The 27470-nt window shown below is 45.6% G+C and overlaps 1 long non-coding RNA gene across 1 annotated transcript; it reads left to right on the top strand.

Moving 5' to 3' along the window:
• The first annotated feature begins 42 nt into the window (after nucleotides 1-42).
• LOC148055355 (uncharacterized) lies at nucleotides 43-14619 on the top strand. Its single transcript, XR_015705537.1, has 4 exons — nucleotides 43-354; nucleotides 7505-8040; nucleotides 9043-9161; nucleotides 13715-14619. It is a non-coding gene; the product is annotated as an uncharacterized LOC148055355 (long non-coding RNA).
• Nucleotides 14620-27470: the final 12851 nt, after the last annotated feature.

Genomic DNA, 27470 nt, shown 5'->3' with positions numbered 1-27470 from the left:
CAGATTCCCCCACTGAGTCCTGGGCAGTTGCTTGTGCCAGTTTAAGGTCACGGTCCTCATTTTCAATGCAGTTCATGGCTCAAACTCCAGCTTACATCAAAGAGTGGATTTTGATCTGTGAACAACCATGACAGCCGCGCTCCTTCGTGACAAGGCAGCTCGCAAAGCCAAGAAGGGAAGGTGACACAGCTGGGGACAGAGAGCTCTCTGTTGAGGGGACCTGGAAATCTTCCCAAAGCAGCGAGGTGATCCAAATGACTAACTGCAAGTAGGAAAACTGCAAAGCCTTTCTCTTGGAAAACATGAGAGCGATACCCAGGACCAGCACTCCTCACTTCAGCTGATACATCCAAGGTATTCAAACCCCCCCAAAATATTCACAGCCGTGGACCTGAAGGAGGGAAAAATCCCCGATTGCTCCAGGGAGTCCCCTAGAGACCGGGGGTGTTTGCACCGTTGCTGGTTGGACATGGAGCTTTGCCAGCGAGATTAGCGCTCCTGGATCTGCAAAGATTGTTGCTGCAGAGGGAGAGGCACCATCGATAGAGAAACTGAGAAATGAAACCACTAAACCCCCTCCCTCCCAGCTGGGTCAGTGCAGAGCACCCGTATCACTGCGTGAGAGGCGGCTCTTTTGATGTCAGTCATCCTGTTTTCTTTCTCTTTTCTAGCTAAACATCTAAATGGAAATTAACGTTGACCCTCAGAGAGAATATTTTCACTTCAAAAAGGTCCAAAAGGGTTATTTCAAACATTTCAATGTTTCCCTGTTTTTGAAGTAGGAGATACGCAGAGATCAACTCTTTGCTGTGAATGGTTCTGATGTTGAAAACCCAGCAACTTCTGCGGGGAGGGAAGGGTCAACTACAAACTCCCTGAGCATCTCTGCTTGATTTCTCCCAAAGCTTGCTCTGTCCCGTCCCATCCCACCCCAGCTCCCTCGGCCCCTGCAGCCTGGGGTAAGGCATACCGCAGCCAGGCGAAGCCAAGGTCCGGCAGCAGAGACCAGAAAAGGGCTGTTGTACATCACCAGAGCACAAAGGGTGAATAATCAGATGCACGTTTCTGTGGAAATGATTGAGTAGCTAAACAGGGGGATGGATCTGGCACACCTGGGACATGGCAGAGCAATGAAACCAGGGAGCATAATTAAAACTAAATTACCCAAGGTTTTATTTATTATTTGTGGACTGCAACAGACCCAAATAATAAAAAATGCAGCCTTTCAGCCAAAGTGCTTTCTGACCAGAATAATGGCTTTTTTTTTCTTGGACTATTTACAAGTGATGAATAAAATCCAGGAAGCCCAGCTTGCAGCGTGACACAGAGCAGCTCGGGGAGAGGAAGCACTTGAGGGCCACAGTAATATCTTGCAGCACCGAATTCCACAGATTTGGCAAAAAAAAAAAAAAAAAAAAAAAAATCCATGTTTCCCCACTTTTCTTCTCCCTCACTGAACATAAACAAGTTACATGCATCTATTTTGGTTCATCTGCTGTTGATCCACATACTTAATCACTCAGCAGCACTGTAAACTTTCGGAGTTTGCATCTAACACATGGGTCAGGAGTATTCAAATTTACTGCCAGCAACCTACTTTGCTTTTCAAATATGGACCCAGCAAGTGATGTGCAAACAACCACTAATGCCTAATACCTACTGGGATGGGTAATAATAAAGAAAAGAGCTTTTTTTTTAAAAAAAAAAAAAAAAAAGGAAAGGAAATCAGAGCTATTGAAAACTAGGCTTTACCTATTAACTCTTGAAAATTGTCCAACCCGTGACAAAAAGAAGATAGAACAGAGTGGGTGTTTGTTCTTGCTAAGTAATCATTGCTACATTATGCTGGTTTTTGTGATTAATTGCAAGATGATGCTTCTGTATATGAATTTTTCCTAGTCTTTGTTCAAATATGGATTTTTTGGATGTGGGGAAAAGAAATCAACCTTCCTTCCCTGCCTTGAAGAAGCCACAATTATGAGGTTTTTTTTGCTGCCTGGAAGAAGAAACATAAAACAATCGCAGCAAATGGTGCCAGGTGAGGAGAGGTTTGTGCCGGTTGTAACAGGCAGTTGCTCCTGGCTGCTGGATTAATGCATCATCACTTTGGCCATTTTGTTTTGTGATGCTGTTTTGGAACATATTCCTGTGTCATTGTATCATCTCATCTGGGGCGACCCTGGAAATAACCCTGGAGCTGGAGAGCATCCCTATGCCCTCTTCCCCACCTAGAGGGAGGGTCTCCAAAACACCAGCAAGCTCAGTTTCTCTCCATGCCCTGAGTCCAACCTTGTCGTAGTCCTTCGAAGTCTGCCGCAAAGGAATAATTGGTTTGCTCCTGCTGAAGCACATCACCAAGTGAGGGAGAGAGGAAATCCTTGCCAGAAGTTGCCCTTTAGTTGTCATCTTGCCCTACCTTACTCTTCATATTGATAGATGGGAAACTAGAGGATGGACCAAAGATGAATGAAAACATTAGGCTTAAAGCTACAAAATTAAAGACCTAGTAGTGCTGTTATGTGTTCAGTGTGGCTAGAGATTGTCTCAGAGGTGACTGCAGTCCTAAAAATCTTCATGCTACAGGGCATTTGCAAGGAAATAGATAAAACCGGGGCTAGGATCCTCCAGGGGTGCTTCCTATTTAGTGGTCTCCAAAGCCCAGTGACTGACAAGATCCTTCGGGATTTGATCTCAAATTGATCATTCCTAATTTTGCTCAAAAAAAAAAAGTTGCAATTTTTCCATGAGGGTTTTTAAAATTCAAGTCTGAGTCTGCAATTTTGACAGAATCTCAGCACTCCTTTTCTTACTGGGTTCTAGCTTTCTTGGTTGGAGACCAAAGATTAAAAAAAGCCATCTATTTGCCTTAGGTTTCTAAGGTGTATATACCTCCACCTCAATGCACAATCTTAAATGCAGTCTCCAGAATTTGCCTGAAATACATCAGCATGCTGGATTTGTTATATTTTGGGTTGCTAACATGTTGGTTTGCACTCTGACACCTTGAATGGTACCTTCTCTTGGGGAAGAAAAGAAACCAGTCGATCCTAGGGCAAAACTGTTGGCAGGAAAGGCATGGCTGGGGGTGGGGTTGGTTTAAAACACTGGGGTTAAAAGGTAAGAAGAGAGAATGAAAGGTACAGAAAACTAGATGTACAAGGAGAAGCAGCAACACAGCACACCATCCTGAATGGATATGGCCCTGTTAACCCTTATCAATAATTTAAGTCTGTGAACATGGATTTTCTATTATTCTGATGAGACCAGCTCTGTTGCAAATATGTTGTTTGGCACCTAAAAATTAATCGAGCATTAAAAATTTACTAGCACACTTTTTTCCCCCCCACTTTTCTCTTAGAGACTATCCCTCTGCATTTTTCCCCTCCCCTCATACTATCAAAGCATCTCAGAGTGGGCTTAATTTTCAGGTAATTGTGCACAAAAGAAGGCGGAAAAAGCCATCAGTGCTCCTGGCATGGTGAGGGCTCTTTCCAGTCTGCTCTAGGACTGTCCCCCTTGGCTCTTCCCCTTCCTAATGGACATATACATTTAAAAAGTAAAGACCTCCATTTCCTTCCAGGGGAGCTCAGTTGAGGTGCCCAGTGCCAAGAGGCAGCAAAGCTCTTGCCTGCAGGTTCCTGCAGCACCGGAGATCCTCAGCAGCTGCAATGGGGACACCATTTCCCACCTCTGCCCTGCCCAGCCATGTGCCTGCAGAAAGCATTTTATCTTACATGCAGGACCAGCATGGCTTACAGCTGTCACTCATCTGGATGTGCTCTGAATGTGCAATGAGCTACCAGCACAGGGCATCTACCCCGGACTCTTCTCCTCCAGGAGCTCACAAGGCTTACGTCATCTTGCCTTGGAGATTAATCTTTTTTCCCCTCCTGCCACCTCCCACAGATTGTACACCTTCCTCCATCTCTCCCACTCCTTTTTCCTCCTCCTTCATGGGAAACTGAACAGAGCCAGCCTGCCAGTGGTAAGAGCTGATGCAGTCCTCAACATGGTCTCCGGTGTGGCACTGATGTAGGAAGACACTAAATATTGTCCAGTTCAGAGAACAGGATGGGGTGAGATGGTATGAGTTATCTCCTAATCCACAACACCCACCTGCCAGGAAAAAGAAAGCTTGAAAAATAGGCACGCTAGATTGTGTCACGTAGTTGTTTGATGCCAATTTGCATAAATACTTTTGCAAATCATTTTCCCTGGGAAACTAGAGGGTTCTTGTGCCAGAGGGCAAATGAAATAGTAGAAACCTTCTGTCGGGACTACAAAGCAGGGGAGAGTGGAGAAAATGTCACACGCCCTGTCCCTCCTGTGTTGGTCCTACTGTAACACCTGCCTGGCATGGCCAGCTGGTCACAGCAAACCATGGCTTGCAAATCAATGCAGCATGTAGGCGTGCTCACTTGCTTGCTGTGGTACTGGATGAAATGGCACAAGTTGGGGATCATCATCCCCAAAAGACCCAAGGAAGGAAATACCAAGGCTCCTATAAACAAAAAAAACCCATTTGCAGGACCCAAATCAACAAACTTCACCTCCAACGTGAAGCAGCACAACTGCTCCGTCGCAGGGGCACGCATCGCATGCTTGTGACCAACAAGCATCAAACCTCCCACCTTGTGGACCACCGACCTGGAGGAGACCTACAACTATGATGTGATGCTGCTACTCAGCTCTGGCAGCAGCAATACGCAGAGGTGGGACTGGCCCCGTTTCGCCTGTGGCTTGCACCGAGAAAAGCTGGGGGAGCTGCAGCAGCTGGCTCGTCCTCCCACAGGGAATGGAGTACTGGGATCTGCAGGGCTACTCTTTAAAATCCCAGCCATGCACTCTCTGCATGAAAATAAATCATCACCAAGGTCTCATTGCCAGCTTCGAAAGTCTCATTTTGGTTTGGTTTTCTGTCAAGAGTGTAACCACTCGAATTTATGCAGATTATGCACTCCTGCCAGGTGTTTATTTTATAGGCTTTTCTTCCCCCCTGCTACACCGTGGAAGAAAAATTGGGTAATATTTGCTAATGAGGCAAGTGGGATATTTCTGGGCCCCTTTAACTTACTAGGAATAAAATATATTTTTAAAAAATTGCTGACCCTTTAAACCTCAACAGTTAGTTTATCTCAGGGACATGTTTCTTAGTCAGCAAAAGGTATTTCCTATAGGAGTTATTTGTAATTCATTAGTACTGGAGTAATAGCCACATTCCTAAATAATTCCTGTGCTTATAAAATACCATCTGGTATCATGTGCTAAGGGCCGTACGCTCTGTTGGTGTAAATCAGGATAGCTCCATTGATTTGAATGAGTTCTGGTAGCTTTACATCCACCTGCCAAGCTGGCCCACAAGCTCCTCTCAAAGGTCTCATGTACCCTGTTTTACGGGAGCTCTCGCATTGCCTCCTCGAAGGCGGCACTGTCGCCTGCGCTGCCTGGGAAAAATTGCTGCTCGTTGCAAAAGCACAAGGCTCAGTCCTGGCTGCAACAGGGGAAAGCCAGGCCCGGGGCGCGCACAGCTCTTGCAAGCTGTATTTATGGGTATTTGTATTAGCGCAAGCGGCACATCCTCTGTGCTGATTAGCAAAACCCGTCAGGAAATTCTGAGTGTAAGAAGGGGTAAGAAAAAGGTCCGATTTTGAAGCCACTCTAACTTGAGCTTAAGCTTTTTGCAGCAGAGATGGATTTACATATGTTAAAGTAGATTTGCTGGGTTATATTCCACTTTTTTTTTGGCCTTTAAAAAAAAAAAAAAAAAAAGGAGAGGCAAGAGAGATTTACAGGACACAGCCAATGAGAAAACTCACAGCTCATGTGAATCAAACCAAATTAAAACCATTTCCCACTCACAAATCCTACCTGCAAAATTTGAAAACTGCTTTAGAGCCTCTTGGGTTTTATATAGGACAGGTCCAGGCAGCCAAAAAGATGGACCTGGATCACCCACCAACAGATCTGGAACCAGCTTCTTCCATTGCCCTGGGCAGTGCCAAACCACCCCCTAAGACTTCATAGGGATCAAATGCCTCCAACCTTCTTGCAGCTCCAGCCGCGGGCTTGGTGTACACCAGCTGCTTTCGGGACGATAGAAACAGTCCTTATGTTTCTGGGTTTTCTCCATTTCCACCAGAGACTTTGTGGAGTTGGGCTCCAGGAAAAGCAATCTCCTCTCTTTTTAGACAGGGATAGCATTTCAACAAACCAGAGTGAGATTTCATTAGGGCTTTTGTCGGCAACATAAACCCCAATGACTATAAGAACTTGGTGTCCTGGAAACTCAGTGAAGATGGCAGAGGAGGGACTCAGCATTTTGCAGAATTGGGTCCTTTTCACTTTCCTGAGTTTTTTTTTTTAGGTATCTGACATCCCAAACGCTAATTTGTTTAATCTGCCTCCAATCCTCCTCTGGTAACAAAGCAACACAAAAGCTTTAGGCAATTTGCGTGCTGCAGTACAGAAGCTGCCGAGCCCCTGCGACCCTCCCAAACCACCAAACCACCCGTCGCACACATCTCCCCAAGCAAAACAAAGGCTTCAAAAGAAATAATTTCTTTTAGGATTTCTAGCCTGGATCCAGCTCTGGAAAACATAAATCTACCCCCAGTTGTGTAACTCAGCTCAGAGTCCTGCAAAGGCAGTTTAGAGTTCACAGCAGCAGCTTTAAAGGCTTTTGTAGCTGTGCATTTTCCTTCCCCTTCTCTCCCCACGGTGCAGAGACAGCAGCCCCTGGGTTTTTAGTTCCTGCTGGGTCTCCTGTCCTCCGCAGTCCCTCAAGGGACAGCCTGCTTCATCCAGGGGTGATCATCACCCCCATCCCTCACTGTATTACTTCCCCAGCTCACAGCAGCACTGAAAGGCTCCTGACATCACAGCTTTTATACCTATTTTTGTTAAAGCATTTTCTCCTTCGGTCCTGAGACTATTTGAAATTTTTAAGACTCAAAAAATGGACAGGATGAACTTAAGCCCATGCAGACTGTTTTCTAAAACTGAGTGCTGAGCTGGCCTGACTTGCAACTTGTAAAACCCTTGGCTGTCTCCTGCTGCCCAGATCCAGCCTTGAACAACCCCGTTCCCGATTTGTGCCTGTGCCGTGACCCCAAGCGGGGGCATCTCCCACGGATGGGCAGAGACAGGCAGCTCTCGGGTTCAGGAGAAGGCACCTCGAGGTGGGGCAGGGCCCCGAGAGATGCTCTGGGGAAGGGAGAAGACAATACGGGGGGAAGAAGGAAACACGCAGATGAAATACTCTGAATTTCTGCAGCACCAAGCTCATGTGAATTCTGACCCTAATTAATAGTTGTTAATGGCAATAATGAACAACTAAGAGTGGGAACAGGACAGAAGGAAGGCAAGGAGAAAGCATAACAACAGAGTCAAGCAGGGGGAGAAAAATAAAGACCCTTTCAGTTGCTGTTGTCATTTGCAATAAAGCCTTGCAAACCCCAATGATTTATCTGGGCCTCGCTCTTTTCTCCTCTGTCTTTCTCTGCAGTGTTTCAAGATGCTGATATTTGCGGAAGGTGCAGTGTAGCCACTGGATAAGGGACAAGAATGAATCCATCACGGCTTTCCCCCTCTCCCCCCTCGGTGCCTGACAGCTTCAAGTCATAAAACTTGGGGAACGCAGAGCTTTCCCTTTGAGACAGGCAGCCTGGAAACGCGGTCAATATAGCTTTGTATCCCACTGCCATTAAGACAAGCTTATCAGCTGGGTGCCAGGAGTGCAGAGCAAACCGGCTGACAGAAAAATCAAAGTTTCATTCTCTTTGCAATTCATATCTGGGCTCCTCTTGCCTCCTGGCTGGACCAGGCTCCTATCCTGACTTTCACACAATACTGTGCGTGCTCTGCCTAGCCAGCTGTCTCTGATTTTTGCAAGGGTATCTTCTCTTAGACTTAGCCCTGTCCCACACAAACCCCATCCCTCCACACTTCCACACAAGATCATTTTGTGCAGAGGTAAAAAGATCAGTTTGCCACCGAGACTGCAAAGCTGAAGGTGCAGAAGAAGCTCTCTGAAAGCAGCAGGTAAGGACTCCAGAGGGTCATTTTGTCTTTGTCATCCAAGATGAAAGCCTGACCAAAGTTACAGCTGCTGAAAAACCAAGTTACACAAAATGGCTCATGTCTTGTGCAGACCCACAAGAGCGCTCAGGCTCCAGGCCAGGGGGAGGACCTCCTGGGAGAGGGGAAGGGATGGGATCTGGGCTCCATACCCCAGCTGAGAGCTCCCAGAGGGGCTGTGGGAGGGTATTTCTCACTTTTCTGCTCTGCCCCTTGCTAAGGTAACTCATGAGTCAGCAGCAGAAAAACCTCTGGAAAGACCAGAATTGCTTTGCTTTGCCTCTACCCCCCAGTAGAGATAAGTACCACATGAAACATTTGGGGGTGGCAGTTACAAGACAACCTTTTTTGGGAAAGAAACTTCTTCCTAAGACCTTGGTTGACCTCCTGGTCCTTAGGGAGGTACATCCCCTGACCACACAGCTTCCCAGAGAAGCACAGGGCCAGACAAAGCCAGAGCAATGGGCATAATGAAGTTAAGCAGAGCCAGCAGAAGAGCAAGTCGGAGCAGAGAACACCGGCAGGATCAAAGGACCCATCAGAATTTAAACCATGAAGCAAATGCAAAAAAAAAAAAAAAAATCTCACACGCTACTGCTTCTTGAACAATAGCACCAAAGTCTCTGACAGCATTAGCCCATCAAATAGCAGAAAGAGGACAGTCGTACAAAGCTCTGGCTCTCCCTACCTCCGTCTCTCTCTATTTCAAAGAAGAACTTCTCTATTACAGATTTCAGATTGCTCATAATGTAACTGCCTGTGTACAAATGCAGCTAACAATGCAGCATTCCACCAAAAGGCCTATTACAAATTTCCTTCCAGTAATTAAGAGGCTTTTACAGTAATAATGCGAATAGAAATAGGCATGAGCAAAAATATTCTGGTTTTTTTGTCCTGTCTAGCTTCATTTTTGGCCTTACATAAGATTCAGTAATTTGTTTGAGCATTCTCTTTGTTATCCTACAGGAACCTGTGTTGGGCTGTAAGGACTGGGGCCCCCGGCTCTCACCCAGACCCGTGTAATTCAGATTGGTCTTCAGGGAAGTTGGTGGAGTTGCAAAGGAATAGAAAGGCCCAAGTAAGAGGTGCGTATGTTTGCAGGGTTTATTTCTCTAGCTCTCCTGTTTCTTTCATACAAACATTTTGGAATGACAGACAGTTAAAAATGGAAATTGCAAATGGAAGTGTGAAGTTCTACACACAGCTTTGGGGCCATAATGAATCTCACCTGGCTTCCTACTCTTTGCAATATCATTGCTGGAAAGCGCAAAGACCTTAATTTTCCCTGCACACAACTTAAAATGTCTCAGCTCTTGGTTGAAATGTCAGGGCTCCATTATGCCCATAATCCAAAATAAATCCTGAGGGCAACCACATGCATCTTGCTTGCCACGTTGCAGAGGGATAGGCTGCAAAGGCAGGCCCCCACTTTGGGAGCTGCACCTCTGCACTGCCCGAGAGGGAGCAGGCTCACCGCATCATCACGAGATGAACCTCACAGCAACCTGTCCTTGCAACGTCGCACAAAGCTCGGTTGCCAGAACAAGCAAACACAAGCTCTGTACATCTTCTTTCGGAGGAACATCACACATTGTGCTTCGAAGGGAGGGGGGGGAAATAATGCAGCATTTTTATAAATGAGATTTCTGCAAAGATGTATTATTCATTATGCAATAATTAGCCACATTTATGGACACTGTCTCAGGAAGCCTGAGCGCGCAGAGTCACAGCTGCGTGGTCCCACAGAGCCAGCACTGCTCAGCCTGGCCAAGACACAAAGCCAGTGTCGGGGTGTACAGACTGAACCCAGAGTCTGGGGACACCAGGGTGAAAGTGGCTGGGTCCTTCGCTTCCCTATGCTATTGCCATTGATTTTTTTAGCAAGCTCTTCTTTGTGGGACTGGAAACACCACGGTACACTGGCACTAGTCCCTCCCTGCTGTCACAGTTTAAATCAGCAGTCAGGGTCTGACCCTCCACAGGTCCACCACATCTCAGCAGTCAATAGCTGGCATTTTCTAACAGACATATTCCCTTTCTCAGCTCTTAGAGTGCCTGTCGCTATATATAGACATAGTTTTCTCCCTTCAGGCTCTGCAGTCTTAAGTGCTTCATTAATGAAGGCATTTTATGCTCCTGAACGATGCCCGACAGACCCTTGGAGCCTGAGCCCAGGGTGCAGCCCCGGCACCTTCCCCACTTGCTGACCTGCAGGGACAAGGCAATGGCAACAGGGGCCCCATCACCCCATAGCTGGGGGTCCTGACCCCTCTGACACGGTCCCACAGGAGGGAGAAGCTCACAGCTCCTTGTCCAGCCCCAGGCTGGATACAGGCTCTGCTCAGGGGCTGAGGCTGAAGGATTTGCTCCATGCTGGTGCTGCACTGGTTTATGTCAGGGCCTGACCAGTTGAATCCGGGCAGAGGCAGAGTGAGCAGGCAGCCCTTTTGCTGGAGAGAGACCCTGCTCTCACCCCAGCAAGGGGAATGCATTCAAGCAGAGGCAAAGTGATTTGACATCATAGTGGCTTCAACAAGAGGTAGGAAGGAAAGCAAAAATGAAAAAAAAAAAACAAAAAACCAAACCAAAAAAACCCAACAAAAACACCTATACACCACAAACCAACTAACCAAAAAAAAAAAAACCAACCCCAAAACCAAAACCCAAACCAACCAAAAAACCCAAACCACCAAACCCAAACAAGCACACAAAACCCCAAGCAAACAAAAAAGAGCCTTGATCAAGGTGTCCAGAAGGCCCAAGAAGTCTGGGATCAAGTCCCAGCGCTCCAGCAGTCAAAGCCTCTGCTCTGCCTCTCCAAGCAGGCTGGACAGACCTAAGAGAAACTAACGGGAGATTTGAGCGTCAACATTCTGGACTAGTTTTGCTCTTTAAGAGTAAGAAGTTGAGATGCGATCTTCATTAAGAAGGAAAAAAAAATATCAAAGCAGAAATAAGATCTTTGTTTCCTAAACTTTGCATCGCATACATACATTTTATATACACACAGTTTTGCACATCAGAGTGGTGCCCCCAGTCTTTTATGAAATTGCCTTTCTGTTCAGCAACGTGCTGAATCAATGGGGCCATTTCCCTTTCATATTTCTGTAATTAGCCCATTCTAAATCCTTCGGCAGCCCTTCAGAAAGATGTTGATTATTTACAGTATGTGCAATTCAGATGTCACTGGATTATTAACCTTGGCTGTGTTGTCTTAAATGTCTGGATTAGTGGATATGAGTTTGTTTCCTGTGCTTCGGGCTAGAGAAAAAGCAGGAGAAAACCCAGCAACATTAAACAGGTTAAAGAAGCCCGTGCTCTGCTACCACCTTGCACCCAGAAAGTACAAGGAAGGGAAGGGTTAGCAGCAGGAGCTGTGCTATGCCAAGACTTTGGAAGTCAGGAGCTCCAACCCCAAAGCTACCACTGGCAAGGGGTGCTCTGGAAGATCAGCACAGAACAGCACTGAAACAAGACTCTGCTTTCAACAGGGGAAACATTGAAGTTGAGGGCAAAACCCTACAGCAGCCTCAGAAGACCTGAGGCACCACACACTGCTCTGCCTCATGCACCCATAGCACCAGGATCTGACTTCTAGTCCTACCTCTACCTCACTATGGGATTTTGAGAAAACATCCTCTGCTCTCCTATTCTCCATCCCTTTGCAAACAGGAGATGGGAATGCGCTTAGACATAACGCTGAAGAGGCACCAGAAATATCTGCTGCTCTGGAGGCAGCTTGGTTCTGAAACGCAGCTGCTAAAACAGCACTGTGAGCCTGTGGGACGTAGAACAGATCATCCCCCAGCTGTTTTCTTTTACACCAAGGACTGAAGCATGTCCCTCCATGCTCCAAACAACATTAGAGGGGCTAACAGCTGTCCCTTCCACCAGACCTGGCTGGACTTCCTAGGACAGAAGAATTTCACATCCTTTTGCAGTCATCTGAACCATTGACTCGTATTGAAGAGATGCAAGAACGAGCAGCAAGAGGTGCCCCAAGCCTCTGGGAGAGAGGAGTTAAGGGAGCACGACTACTTCCATCATGTTTGAGGACAGTCATCGAAGGATTTCCACAGATCAGGAACGCAGCCAACTGCTGGGTCTGTCTTTAACACAGTACTGCAAAACGGTGGCACAAAGTACTGCCGTGCAGGTCCCAAGGGCTACAGACCCATAGGTTTGGTGTATACAGAAGTGAATAGAGGGACATCAGCAAGTGTGTATTTGTAAGTGTTAATATAAACATTAATATTAGACTGACTTGAAAGCGCGCAGTTCTCAATGCACTGGAAATGTCAAAAAACACTGTGCTATCTCAGAAATATTTCACTTTGATTTTGATCCTTTTCAGACAGCTGCTTTTACAATAAAATTGAAAGAAATATTGAAGTGGAAAACTGTTTTGCATTAAGCCTCCCCAAGGTTTTCAACTCTGCATGGGCTTTTCTGCTTATTTTTGCGTTATTTTGCAGAAATAATTTTGCAGAACCAACCCAAATATGCAAGCGTGTTCTGTTGTTGCTACTCCATGGTTTTCGCTGAGAATAATCCATCTCATCCCAGTGAGGAGCAGCAGGAAGAACTCCTGTCACTACAACGAAAGGAGGCGGGGGGAGGAAAGGTTGAAAATGTCTGAGAGTCTCAGGAAACTCCCTTCAGCTCCAAACATGGTGAAGAAAATGCCATCAATGATCTTCCTCTTGTAATTAGGTTTGCAAAGGTTGACTTGCAAGGAATTAAAACATGGAAACATTTAAAATATCAGTGAGTTCTGGCATCCTAAGTAATGTGACATTTATATGATAATTTGGCAATTAAATATGCAAGCAAGGATGTTTTTTCTTTTCAATCATGAAGGTATGGTACTTTCACAAAACAGCTTCCAGCGTTTTACAGGTTCACCTTCTGACTCAAGTGGAAAAATGTTATTTGCAATGTGTGGGCAGGGGACACTTATACCAGCACAGGTTCACACCAACTCAGCAGCATCTCACAGCACACCACTGCTCTGCCACACAAATACCATTTGGTGGTGCTCCAGGTGGAAACCCCATGTTTCACTGCCTGAAATTGGGATGGTTATTACTGCCAACTGGGGAAAAGAGCATGGGTCAGAACTCCTTGTGCAGCCCGGCAGATGCACCTTTACACCAGAATAAGCTTACTGCCAGGATCTCTAGATGAGCAAGAAAAAACCCAATAGAAGCACTGACAGTCTGGGTACAGGTTATATTTGCTCACAGGAAAGAGCCCCGTAGCCTAACCTGGCATGCATCCCAACCCTATAACACCCACAAGAACACAGTATCACCCATCGATGAACCCATCAGGTTCAGTTATCACCTGAGCTCCTCCTGAAAATTAATGCACTAGCTTAAACCCAAGGTACCTGCAGAAATAAAATCTTTCTCCCAGTTGCGTGACTGGACAAGACCCCAGAAAGAGGGGGTTTTGCCTGTGCTAGGAAGAGGCATTGGGTGAAGTAGAGGTCTCCCTTCAGCCAGGCTCTGACTGCGTCACCCCCCCAACACCAACCACATCCTTTCTGTGCATCTCAGCAACTCACTTCCTGCACTGATGAATAATTTGTAATGCCTCAGCCATTATTAAATAATAAAGATTCTTTTCCTTGCAGAAATAATTGAATACCGGAGCTGAGAAATTGAGGTCACCCTGAGCTCTGCCCCCTTTGACAACGCTGCTCCCACCAAGACGTCACTTCTGCATGGCACCAGCGGAGCAGGTGGTTATTGGGGCCACAAGGCTTGGCAGGGCTGGGCTCATCGATGCTTGTCCTCTCACCTTGGGGCTGCTGAGAGGGAGCAGCGAAATTTCAAATCTGGCATTAAGGCTGGGGTGACTCGAGATTCTCTCAAGAGACAAGACGGGTGTAACTGAAGTTTATGACAGTCTTGGCTGCATCACCCAATTGGGAGTCTGCTGCTGCAGATCAGATACGGGGAAACTTGAATTAAAAGTTATAACAACAATACCTCTTCAGTTACACACTGCAGAAATATTTGCTCCAGGTTGATTCCAAGTGAATGGGAAGTTATGTCTGAGATGTGTCTCTAGGCTTGTTATCCACTGGGGAGGAAAAAGCCAACAAGAAAAGCAGAAGTCGTCCCTGCTTCATTGATCCACATGGAGCTGGATCTAGCCCACCTTCAATCCAGCAATGTTTTTTCCCCTTCTCTTCCTCCCCTGATCTCACAACTTTTCTCAAAATCAGGAAGGAAACAACCAGGGTATCACGGTTTTCTGTCTGTTCTCACATTCCTGTACATGCACTGATAAATAAAATTCTCATTGACCGTTACATGAATAATGGCTTATCCCAGGAGTAAAAATTCTATTCGTACAGAATCCAGCCACAATGAAACTCATGTGGTTTTAGAGCAGTTACACTAATAACCCATACAATTCAATACGGAATGAGATCCTTTCTGTAGGAATTTCCTGAGCCAGTTAGATGGCACCAGGAGAAAGAGCAGCAAGTAACTGTATGATGTACCAGCCTGTACAGTATGGAACTGATAGTGCAAACATTTACTCAGGGGAAAGGATGAATTCACTCTATCATGAGAAAAATGTGAGAAATGCCAGCCCCCACAAATAAAAGATCTCAAAATGAAGTCAGCTTGCCCTAAATCCTGAAGTCAAATACACAACAATGAAGACATTCAGAGAGGCTTTCAGAGCCAAACTTTCCGCTTGGAGACTCTCTGTACTAATTAGGTACAATTAAAACTGCTTAAAGAGCGCTAATGCATTTGCCATGCACCGAGAATTGTCATCTCCTCATAAATACATCATGTTGGATCCAGTGTTTACAACAAGGTGATGACTAACTCCATCGGGCTGAAGTGACAACTTCCCTGAAGACCTTGACGGAGCATCCTGCAGAAAGCAAAGCTCTGCTCTGTCACAAGGGATTCTCCTGTCTTCCATCCCCTGTGAATTGCTAAGGCTGAAGAACAAGACCTTCTTAAAGTCCCATCTCTCTTTCTGAGGGTGTCACTGAGCTTGATAGGTTGGGCCCGGGTGCCTGTTAGTTTGTGCACATCACAATACTGTTAAAAAATAGAAAGTCATACAATATATTTCTATTCCATGAAATAAAAAGTGGAGTCTCAAATAAGGCAGTCTGTTACCTTTGAAAAGCGTGTGCACAAAAACCTGAGATTTCTCACGGCAAAAAAAGTTCGTTTTCCAGATGTCCATCTGGAGGTTGTTTTTAATTAGACTTCAGTTTCTGTTCATGAACTCCCCAGTGGTACGACGGGGACAATGGCAGAAGAAGGCATCAGGAAGCAAGTTCACAGCGGCTCAGCACAAAGAGCTTTGAGAGCCTTCCTTGGCAAATTCCCCAAAAGCTGAGCATGTACATTTGTTAATTCTAAATAAGATAATCCATAATTAGAAGTAAAGCCCAAACTGGGAAGGCCCGATACAGTTTTGAACTTTCCCCATACTGCACTTCTACGGCAAAATAGTTTTGTTTACATGAGATTTTTTTTTTCTGTTCCAGCTAACGTGACCTTATAGATAAAGGAGACAAAAAAAGGATATGTGTACATGCATGGGGAAAGTCTCTTCCTCCCCCAGGAGAAAAAAAGCACAACAAAACTGGAATTGTTCTGGGGCTTGTTTGAACTTCTGAAAATTGATTTCAGCACCAAGGAGCCTGTGCTTGCCTCGTTCATCGTCTCTGCCTGCCAACGTGCTGCATTTTATCTCGGTTGATAAGGGAATTTTTAATTATTGTAATTATCATTTGAAAATTGGGTTCCTGCCACAGACAATTGAAATTAGATTCTGTTACTTTTTATCTTTGTTAATGTCTTTTAATCTGAGGTTTCATTTCCTATCAGCAATAAAATACGTGTATGCATGCATACATGTGCTCAGTTCAAGTACATGCAAAGAGACCCATGCACTCATAAAATATATGAGTGTATTACATATGCTAGGCAGATTATACAGCAGAAAGGACTGTTATGATCAGCTAGTTCAATCTATTATGAAACAAGGGCCATGTCATTTCACCCTGTAATTTCTGCATCAAGTCACCTCTTTCAGAAAAGACATCCAGCCCTGACAAAAAGAGTTTGCACAATGGAGCATACCCTCACTCGGCCAGAGGAGAGGATTTTCAAGGGTCACCCCTAATTTACGACTCGTGTAATCTGCATCATGCAACTTGGAGGGCACACACAGCCCACAGGTGAAGAAGGGGTGGAAAAGGTTTATGATCCCATTATGGTCAGATTTTGGTCCTTTTCTGCTGGCACTGCTGACAAAGCTGCCCCACAGCTTTGAAACTAAGATTTTTTTTTTTTTTTTTCATGAGGAACTGGACTGAGACCTCAGGAACTCACTTGACCCAGAGTGCTCTTATACACCTGATAGTAGGTGAGAACCAACTGTCTGAGCTGCACAAACCCCAGTGACCTTGGCATGGAAGTAGGGACATGGTGACTACCGTGCTGCTGACACGTCCCATAAAACAGTCCTTCTTTCCATATTATCTTTCAGCTAAAAATCTACCGCTGCTGGCAGGCGTCAGTATCCAGGAGATGGAGGTCTGCACCCAGATCTCCAGTCCACCTCTGTAAAACCACTGCAGTCAGCTGGTCTGTTCGGGCATAAACTCAGCTGGCAACATCACCTAGGATCTGCAGGCAAACCCTCCTGGTCTCCAAGCTGCTGAATGCAGCCAGGAAAAACAGCTTAAGCTACTGATATTTTTTTTTTTTTTTCTTAATTTTTTTCTTTCCCCTCTCCTACTGGCCATGTTCTCCTGAGTCTTTCAGCCTGCCTAGCTCCCCACAGCTGCCCCTCAGAGCCCAATGCATTCACCATTATTGACCATTATTTACTGCAGAAAGGCAGTGAGATCCAGCAGCCGCAGGGCAGGACTCGCTCCGAAGGAGGCACCTATCCACTCCCCTGCTTTATTCCTGCAGGACACAGTTTAGCCCTTACAGGCCTGGCACAGAGCTTGCAAAGGGCTTTTTCCCCCCCAGATAAGAGTGGTGTTAGGCAGCCTGACTCCTCTTGAACACGTATGGGCTCCCCACCTCGGCGCACAAAAACCAAGGCTGGACCAAGCCAGTATAAACTGCAGGTATCTTCCTCTTGTCTCAGAGGCACTGGGGGAACCGCAGCCTCCTCATGCTTTGCTGCTGCTCCATGGGACACGTTTCCTTCCAGCAACAAGCCGGTGTTCACCCACCTGGCAGCTCTGCTACCCACATCTCCCAGCCTTCAGCATTTCAGCCAGGCCTCAAATGAGGAAACTATGAGAATAACGCCAAAAATCTTAGATAATAGAGACATCCTTTTTTCTCTCCACCCTTCTCCTTCAGAGATTTATGAATCTCTACCCAGATTTCTTCTTCCCTGAAGCTCCACAAAGGTCAGCTCTTTGAAATATGTAGAACAGGCAGAGCCTAAAGACAAGAGTGGTGCAGAGACCGAATCCCACAGGCAACACTGCAGCCTCACAGCCAGTGTTTGAGATTACAGACATTGACCCGGTTCTAAAATGTCTCGATTACCTTTAATGTACTTGATTTCATTCTTTTAATAAAAGAGAAGTGATAGGGAGACTTTGCTACTATTTTTGAGCCTCTTTACCAACCCACCACCGCTTTTCTCTTTCAGGTAGAATGGAGTCCTGGTGCAGAAAAGTCTTCCAAGATGAGAGCAAGTGGGTTTAAAAGATAAGAAATGAGCTTTGGAACAACAGTACTCCATGGGTGCACATGTCCTCTGCTTTATAGGAACTGATAAATCCAAGGAAGAATCAAGGAGGATGATGGTTTAAAAGAAAAGTTTGGGTTTTTTTTTTTTTTTAAACATATAAGAGAAGAAGCTGAAGAGTTTTATTTGTTATATGCCATATTATGAACTTTGTTCAAAGCAACCCTGCACTCTTAGAAGCAGTGAAATAAACCTTCCTGGTTTAATCTACCTGCTCTGGAAAGGAAATAATCAGATCCCGCCTTTTGCATAGACAGAGTTTTAATTACCTCTGAAACTCGCCTGGTCCCATATGAGCAGCTTTTCAAAAGCAATCTATTAACAAACAATAACCCCGCTGCTTGCTGCCTGGTACAAAGCAGATGCTATCGCTGCCTTTGCGCACGCCTGTTCCCTCCCCTGCCCCCCCAGCCTGCTGCAACATGCATCAATTAATAAACTCTGCTGCTCACAAGGAGGGGAGCGTGGGGAGAAGGCAGCCAGAGCTGCCCGGGTGGCCGAGGCGAGCGGTGGGAACAGGACATGGACTGTCAGAAGAAATGCACGTCGGGGCTGTGAGCACAGCTCCGAGGTTCAATCCCCACATATAATTTTCAGCAGCAGAAGAAACTGAACTGGCAGGGGAGGAGGATGTCATGGGCAGCTCTGGGACTGCCAGCCTCGTTAGCTAGTTGACTCCAGCACTGGGATAACGAAGCTGTGAGCTGCTGTCCTCTACTGCTGAGGATTAGATTTGTGTCAGGTGTCCTAGACCCTCTGCCTTTCTGTAGAGAAGGGCCAGGAGGATTTTCTCTTTTATCTCTAGCAGCAAAGAAAAGCGCATCGGTGTTCTGGGCTTGCGGGTGATGTGAGGTCGTGAGTGGCCAAACCTGCACATAATGACTGAGGTATCCCAACTAGTGTGCAGCTACCAGTAAAAAGGACAAAATAGCCTGCAAGGGCAAGTCCCTGACCTTGGCAAAGGAAAAAAAGGACATTTGGAAGATTTGTAAGGTTGGGTACTTAAAAAAGCAAAAGCAGGGAGACCCCAGCTTTTAACCCCACCAGCTCTGAAGGGTGGCCTCCAGCTGGCATTCAGCCCTATGCACCAAGCCTTCCCCCATCCCTCCTTGGCTTGGGCCTGTGGATGCTCTGCTTTGACATTGCCGAGTCAGCACTTGTCCCCATGAGATGCAGGACTCCAGAAGATGCGCCCGTGCGCTGCCAGCGAGCGGCAGCGGCACCAGGAACCCCAGCTGAGACAGAGGTCCCGCGGCTCCCAGCACTGTACAAACACTTCACGAGAGAAAGCCATCGAACAGCTGCTGACATTTTGAAACACCAGTCACTTACCACACTGTTTCCTATCTGCTTCTTCGGGGGACAATCAAATGCCCTACACGACATACAGAGGTGAATGTCTACAGTCACTGTGGCTATTCTATTCACATCCATAAAGCCCTTGCCCTTACTGAGCAAGGCACGGGTTCCCCAGCACATTTTAAGACAGATGCCCCATAGGATATTGCAACAGAGGTGGAGTACTGCACGACAAACTGTGCTTTCTGCAAGGCACTACCTATTCAGAGCCAGGTTTCTTGGTTTTGCTCTAATAAACTCTCAAAACAGACCACATCCCTGCCTGGTTTCTTGCCAGCTCACACAGGGGAGTGGAGATCCCCTGTACGTCCAGGGTGAGAGGCACCAGGGACCCATATCAGTGGGGCAGCTCTGTTCAGGGCCTTGCCTTGGGCTGGCCGATGACGATGCAGCACATTTGGACTCTCTCTGTAACATCTCCTTCTACTGAGCTCTTGCTCTGGAAGGATTCAGGAACAGCTTTTTTTTTTTTTTTTTTTTAAAGAAAGAAGCATTTCAGTCATCAGTCTTTCATACTGAATGCACACCTGCCTTAGACTTATTGCTGTCACATTCATCATTTAAATTTGAGAGTCTAAAGAACCTAACATGAAGTTCCCTTATTGCACCATTAACCTTCTTATGTACCTACTATTTTCAACCAAGCTACACTGAACCTTTCTCAGACCACACTTCCTAAGCACAAAACACACATATCCCTCACAGCAAACAAGCTCAAACATAACCAAGAATATTTATCCTCCAAAGCCAAATTGCATACACCTCATGACACAGCTTTCCCCATTTCCCATCTTTCTTACCAGGAAATAAAAAGCACAGAAGTGGCCTTAAGACCTCCCTGCAGAGCCTAGATACTCATCTTCTCCACCACCAGCTGCCCCTGCCTCTGTCCAACATCATTATAGAGACCAGCAAGCCTTTATTTAGTCTCATTAAGAAAGACTAACAAGGCACAGATGGAGTGGGTTTGCTAATGGCACAGGGCTGGCTGCTCTCTGCCCTCTTGGCCCTAGGAAGGACAAGCTGCAGGGCTCCACCAGCCTCCTCTGCAGCAGGAACAACGAAAGGGGTTGGAAAAGCCAGGACACCTTGGCTGCGTGCCCTGGACATAGAAATGCTAAAAATTTTGGGCAAAGCTTTGGTTTTTAGCCTATGGGGGTGGTAATCCCTGGCCTGTCCCTTGCCTGGGGATTGCTAGAAGAAGCACAAGAAATGGAGGTCTTTGGTTGCTCCACGTCTCTTCAGAAAAATGAGAGCTAAGAGGTTCTTTGTTTTTTCTTTTTAATGAAAAAAACATTTCCCCCATGACAGCAACTTTTACCACCTATCACCTCCAGGATCCAACACTTCTTTGGAAAAACGAGCAAACAGCCAATAAAGACCTGCCTTTCAACACCTTTACTGATGGCTCATGTGGTTCTGATTAGTAATTAAATGCAGGAGGTCAGGGACCCCGCTCGATTGAAAAATGTGTCTTCGGTATTGGAAAACTGACAGGCCACAACAGAAAACAAAACGGGAAACAAAAGGGAAAGAACAGTTTGATCCAGCCCCCGGCAGCAAATAAATCACCCCAAACGGGTGCTTTGCTGCGAGTGCGCCGTCTGCTCCCCCTGCACGGATGCAGCGAGCTTGCTCTTGGCTTGCAGATGCCGTAGCGATGTCAATGGTCCTAATCAATAGTATCTTGTTAGGATCCTGGTGACAAGCAGCACGCAAGGAGGGATGTGCTGGCTGTATCTCATACAGCAGAGTGGTTGGTTTTGTGGGGTGTTTGCCACGCTGATGATGCTCAGGCTGGGATTTCCGAGTTCCTCCTGTTTTTCATAAGCCCCCCCCCTGTGTAAAACCACCCTATGGACACATGAAAAGAGTCAGCAACACTGGGAGGTGCCTGGAACAGCATCATCTTCCCAATAGCTTTGCTCCTGTGTCCTTTCTTGCCTGCCCAAAGACCCAGTCTTTTAGCTGGTGTAAACCAGAGTCAATGAAAGCCCTTGCTGCGTTTCCACCAGCTCAGGAAAAGCTGCCTGCACCTCTCCAGAACTTTTGCGGCCCTGGAGGACCAGAGCCAGGACTGAGAAAAGGGAAAGGAGAACAGTGGCCTGGCTAGGTGTTAATGAGAAAGTGATTTGTCTCTCCAGGATGTCCTTGTGCTTCCCAGGAAAGTCACAGAGCAGAATTTCTGAATATTTAATACAGCTTCTTAATTAAGGAAAGGGTAAAAAACCTGAGAGACACCATCCCCGACTGCAAGTTCAAGGCCAAAGCTTTAAATACAGGATAATCACTCATCTCAAGGAAGCAGGGCGTAGCTTATTAAAAGGGGTGGCCTCACAGTTAGATCTGTTTGGACCAGAGGAACAGCCCCTTCTGCGCTCGCTAGTGATGTTACACTCAACATTTTCCCTGTAGACTGAAAGTTTTCAGGATTTTAGAAGTGTTTTTACCCTATCCTGCCCTACAAAATCTGAAAATCTAAAGTAAGGCTCCAAAAATGAAGACTCTAATAAAGTAATGAAAAAAAAAAAGCCCTGTCTGGTTTCACAGAAACATTTCAGTTTGGTAATTTCCAAAGATTTCATTTCCATTTCAATCTTTCTTTTCGTCCTGTAGCTGAACTTATATTTCAAAGCAAAAAGCAAATTTGAAGCAAAATATAGTAGTTCTATTTCTAGGAGTCACGGTGACCTACTGATAATTTAAAAAACTTTTCTCCATTTTTCCCCAAATGTAAAATCTACTGAAATTGGTCCTTCCCTCTGAAATATTCTGGCTTTGATGTATCAACATGTTATGATGAAAATTTTTTGGCAAATGACTGCTAGGCATACTCATTTCTCCCGTTAATATCCCGTAGCGCAGCAGGAGACAATATGGCCTGCAGGACTGGCTCAGATTTAAGGGATGTAGCTGCTTTTCCCACTTCTACCTATTTTCTGTGACACCGCTCGTCATCTTCAGGTGCACTGCCCTGGCAGAAGTGATTGAGGCACTGAAATATGAGTTATCAGCTGCATCTCAGTCCCTGGCCATGTGCACACTCCTACCTGCACCAAAGTGAAATGCATTTCTTTAAAACAGATATCTGGTCTCTTTAATTAGCATCCTATTTGGCAACGCCATCCGTACAGAAGCATACGTGATTTGTTACTGCAGTTCAGCTGGCAGGTGGTAGCTTCCTACGCAACGATACAGTCAGTTTTGGTGACTGCATTAACTTTGTTTTCTCTATTCCCTTTTTTCCACGTATGCTGTAAACTCTTTGGGCCAAAAATTTTATATATGCAGAAAGTCAGGCTGCAAGGGCCACCCGATCCAACAGAAATACAAGCGGTGCCTCAAATTAATAACCTTTGCCTATGTACATGGCCCACCTGAACAATCTGCTGTGTCAACAGTGATGATAAGAAGATGGAAAATCAAGTTTTTGATCGATTTGCATGAGGAACAGTCAGAAGCAAATGTGTTGTACCATTAAGGGAAACATTAGAAGCTCAAACGATTTGTGTGGTTGTGCTCTCCTAGCAGCAGGCACACCCGGGGAATTCAAAATGTCCTTGAACTTCAGGAATAAAAGTAGGAAGAAGAAGGGGGAAAAAATAACAACATGATCAGTAGCTGCAAGAACATCGTCAGGTGATTAAAAAAAAACTGGAGGGAGCCTCAATACGCCTTTTTATTATAAGCAGCAGTGCCTAGTCGACCTTGCCTGATTCAAACAAGGCAGGAAAGCAGAGATTGAAAGATATGCAGCCTCCTGCGCCAGCCCTCCCCGCCTGGAATTTAAATGACGACATTAGTATTCAGGATCTTTGCATGTGTTTAAATGTGGATTAAAAATGCATTAATTGGTCTCGTTTTAACAAGCTCTTCTCTTTGTATATCAAATATTTGAAAGATTCGGTATTATCACCTCTTGTCTGTGCTGGAATTGAAGAGGAGAAAAGAAATGTAATTGAGGACTTAAGGAATGTCTCCTCCTGTTTGCTCAACACAGGGCTATCTGATTGAAAGCTCGGGGGAAAATGACTTTGATAAGTATATGAACAACATCTAAAGGCAACACAACTTGGCAAATGAGTACTGACATCCAAGCAGAAGCATTTTTGGCAAGGAAAGTGGCTTTCCAGTAAGTACTGTATCAGAAGAACTGCTGGAGCGGTTTGTACCACATAACCTGTCCCTAGCAAGTGCCAGCACGAAGGAAAGATGCTCTGTTTGTGAAGACGTTAGCTCAGGATTTGAAAAACACAATTCGGCTGTTTCCTTGGCTGCAGCTCCCAGTCTGACCTTGGGCAGGTCACTCCGACCAGGAATGGACCTCTTCTTGGACAGAGCTCCTCCAGCTCTTGATCCTTTCTCCCTGCTCCTACCTGGGAGAGTGGGAGATGCTCAGACCTGCTACCAGTGAGGGGAACCCAGTGTGTGACCAACATGGAAAAGTGTGGCCAGAAACCACTTCAAACCTGGCCTTAATAACCTGGTTGCAATAGTCTATGAGCTTCAGCAAGCTTTGGAGACTCAGAGGGTTCACACCTGAATGAAAACCCAGTTGCTTGGAGACCTCAGCTGAGATATGAGTGTCACACAGATGATTCAGTTGAATGATGAGGGTTAAATGCCCAAGGAACTTTTCCCAATTACAGAAGATACACAGGACAAGACTGGCACGAAGGTGCTGATCTCCAGAGCCCCAGCACAGGGCTGTCCCCACAAGACATCAAGGTCTGCAGAGGTGGGGAGCATTGTCGGGCTAGTTGCAGAGCCCTGAAACCTCTAGGCAGAACTTGAATTTCAGCTTTGACTCATGTGTGTCTACTGTGGCTATTCTTGTTGTCCAGAGGAATGTCTCATTGCTTTTTCTGTTACTGAATCATATTCCCCAAAATCACCTGAGAAAAGTGGAGCGTTAATCCTAAGCAGGCTTGGACTGTTTTGGATTTAAGAACTGACCAGACCCTTCATTAAATGTTCAAGTGCATCTCAGGTACTGAGCATTCATGAGTTTGAAAATCTTCAATGATCTTTACTCGCAGGCATACTCGCTACTATCTCCCTTTTGCCTTTTCATCTACAAATGAAAAAGTAATAGCCACCATACTCCTTTATTGATGTTGAATCTGGACACTGGAGGGATGTGGCTAAAGACCTCTCTTGAATCCAGTCGGACTCAGGAACCGAGTGCAAGGCACTGCTGAATCCCTTACCACAGCCTTAGAACGGTGCCAGCTGTGACATATACCCATGTCTGTCTTCACGGAGGGCAAGAAAATCGAGCCAAAAAACCCTAATGAAGTTCTCATGGCATTTCACTCGGAAACCTCGCATTGAGAGACTGGGGCAATGTGAGGTTCTTACAGAAGTTTTGCACTCACCAGTGTTTTAACTCCTTGTGCAAGTCTGAGTTAAAAGCCTGAATTAAGAAATTGTCTGAATCTCTAAACCTGAGTTTCATCCCCTGATAACTAGAGCACCTCTCAGCATTGCCATAAATACTGTGCTGAAGCTTGCTCATTAAGAAATTCCTAAGCACCGAGCTATATGCTGCTAGGATCTGCTCAAAGAAGAGGTCTAGCAATCAGCATAAAAACTTGCTGAACTGGAATTTGCATGTTTATAGCTTTTGCTTAGCAATATGAACACATTTTGCATATAATCCCTGCTTCCTAGTAGGCAGAAAAAAAACACCTCAAAACGTACAGGCTAAAAAATATTCCTGTAACTTTTGGAAGGCTCCGGCAATGCTGTGGGAGCAGGCGCTGGTGTGCATGCACGCACATGGCTGTGTGCCACGCTGGGTCTCTGCTGGCTCCAACAGGTATTTCGAGTTGTCAGAGCTCTGCAGAAACGTAGTCCCGCTTGGCTGGGGCTTGTACAGGTTTTGAGGCTGATAGCCCCTGCTATCACTTACAGGATCTGAATGCCCAATTCTTATTAAAATTAATGTGAACTCTGCTGTCCGGCTTTCCTCTACAGCTTTGAAAAACCTCAGCCTGGGATTGGATTTGAGTCACCGAGGTTTGGTACCTTTGCAGAGTTTTATTTTCAGCTGCAGGCTAGAATATTTCCAGACAAACTTTATGTAAAATTCACTCCAAACCCCACGTGGGAATCCAGGCTCATCTAAAATGCTACGAACTTTTTGCTTGTTCCTCAGCTGGAGGCATTCTTTTCTTTCAAATACAAGAAACAGCTGGGGCTTGCATTTTCTCCCCGTATTATCTGTTTACATACCCTATTTCATCCTAACATCCAAGCCCCACAGAAAGCCCTGGTGAGACTGGAGGGGGTCTATGATACCCATCTTGCGCTTGGGAAATGCAGCACAAACTCATTTATTTAAGCTTATATAGGACGAACAGAGATTTCAGGCCTGACTTCCCGAGTCAAAGGCTGTCCTCCACTACCAGGAATCTGTCTTTCAGGTCACAGCGTGAAATGGAGGTTATATACAGCTTGGATCACCCCTGCTGCAGCCTGGAGACCCCCGAGGACATCACCCATCTCGTGGAAATAGTCCATTGCCTTCCAAAAATTCTAAAAAAATCACCAACGTGGAAAGTCAGCGAAGGCGAGTGAAGATTTTTTTTTTTTGCTGTGTTTTTATTTTTTTTTATGTGACGGATTAACGGTGGAAGTACAATGCATTTTACAGTTTGGGTGTTAATCCTTAGTGTGCTGTGAAATGGAGAAGACACTCTCTGCGCCTCAGAAAACAAAGACATATCTTGTAAGAGATTTAAACACGGCAGGTCTCCCAGAGTAAAACTCACTCAGAGTGCTGCTTTCCTACACAGGAGATGAAATCATAATAGCATACACTTATTTACTTTTAAAAAACATCAATAATAAGCGATGTATAGCTGAACTCCGGGCTCTTCTCACATGCACTTAAAAATGAAATGAATCTTAAGAAGAAACAGAAACACATATATATGTGTATGTAAGCAGTGTGAGTAAGCTACAGTACAAAACAAACTGAATTATCTATGGTTCTTTAAACTACCTTCAAGAGTATTTGCCATTATTAGCAATTTGCATCCAGAGAGCTCAAATCAATCACAAAAATGGGTCTATATAATTTATCATCGCTGTTCCACAGATAGGAAAACTAAGGCAGAAATAAGGGCTGATGCAGGCAGCTAATGGCCATGGGGGGAGCAGGGCCCTGTTCTGGAATTAGCTGCACAGTGCATTTCTTGCTGTTGCTTGTTGCTAAACTAAGCTGGTAAATGCATCAAAGCCCTGCTCAATTTTACACCCCGCTGCATTCCCTTTGGGCATCGCCCTGCAACCTCGGTTGAAAAAATAGCTGTAGGCACCTCCTCCTGGGCACACGCACGTTTCTGGGGGGATGTTTCCCCCTGATGATGAGCCAGTTGAGGATTGCCGTCCTTGGGGACAGGCATTGGATGGCTTCACCTCTGCCCTCCGGGGATGGCAGATGCCTGGACCCTCCACCTCTGGCCTTGGCAAGACCTATGTCACACCTCCAGTTTGCTTTGATTTGTACCATTCACCATATCCTGGCAGATCTCTCTGGGGACTTTTATATTCCAGGGAGCTTTTCCTTGTAACAGGGTGTGCAAGCGCGAATTCAAATCAGTCATCAACTTCCCACTGAGTTCAAAACACCTCTTTCACTATTTTAAATGATTTTTAAATGGATGCAATGCACTCGATCTTCCAGCTGAAATAACTTCTGTATTATCCTCCAAGCCTGAATTCCTTTCCCCCCTTGCTCTCTGTTCACTTCAGATAATTCAATGGGAATTTATTTGAAAAGAGGTGGTGGGTCACAAATGAAGTAAAACGCTGACAGCAGGAGTTCCTACCCATTCGCCGCTTATGTGAAAGGCAGGGAGCCAGATGTAGGGAGCTGTGGGATAGTTATTGGTAGGCTGGTTGAAAATATTCCATCTCATTGGAGGTGTGGGTTTTTTTTTTTTTTTTCTTCGTCTTTTCCCATAAGAATCGATTTTCTTTTGATTAAATGATATTTTTACAAAATGTGTCTTTTGCTTTGTCTTGCTGGAAAAATTCAAATGCCTGAAAAATGAAACTCTAACTAGCCTTAGCCATGGGCCTGCCTGGAGGCACTTCCAGGGAAAGTGCCTTCTGGGAAGTGTAGTTTGATTTAGGAAATCAAAGGTGCTGTAAGGAAGGGTGGAGGCACCTTGGAGCCAAGCTTTACCTCCCTGACAGGATTTCTCAATTAAACTGCTCTGGCTTGTGGCTGAAAAGAAATGCAGCTTCTGAAT

The sequence above is a fragment of the Nipponia nippon genome, unplaced genomic scaffold, assembly GCF_047370975.1.
Source record: "Nipponia nippon isolate SJK-2023a ecotype South Korea unplaced genomic scaffold, ASM4737097v1 scaffold_23, whole genome shotgun sequence".
Classification (NCBI taxonomy): domain Eukaryota; kingdom Metazoa; phylum Chordata; class Aves; order Pelecaniformes; family Threskiornithidae; genus Nipponia; species Nipponia nippon.
The sequence above is the reverse complement of the archived record's forward strand: the minus strand, read 5'-3'. Positions and strand labels throughout refer to the sequence as shown.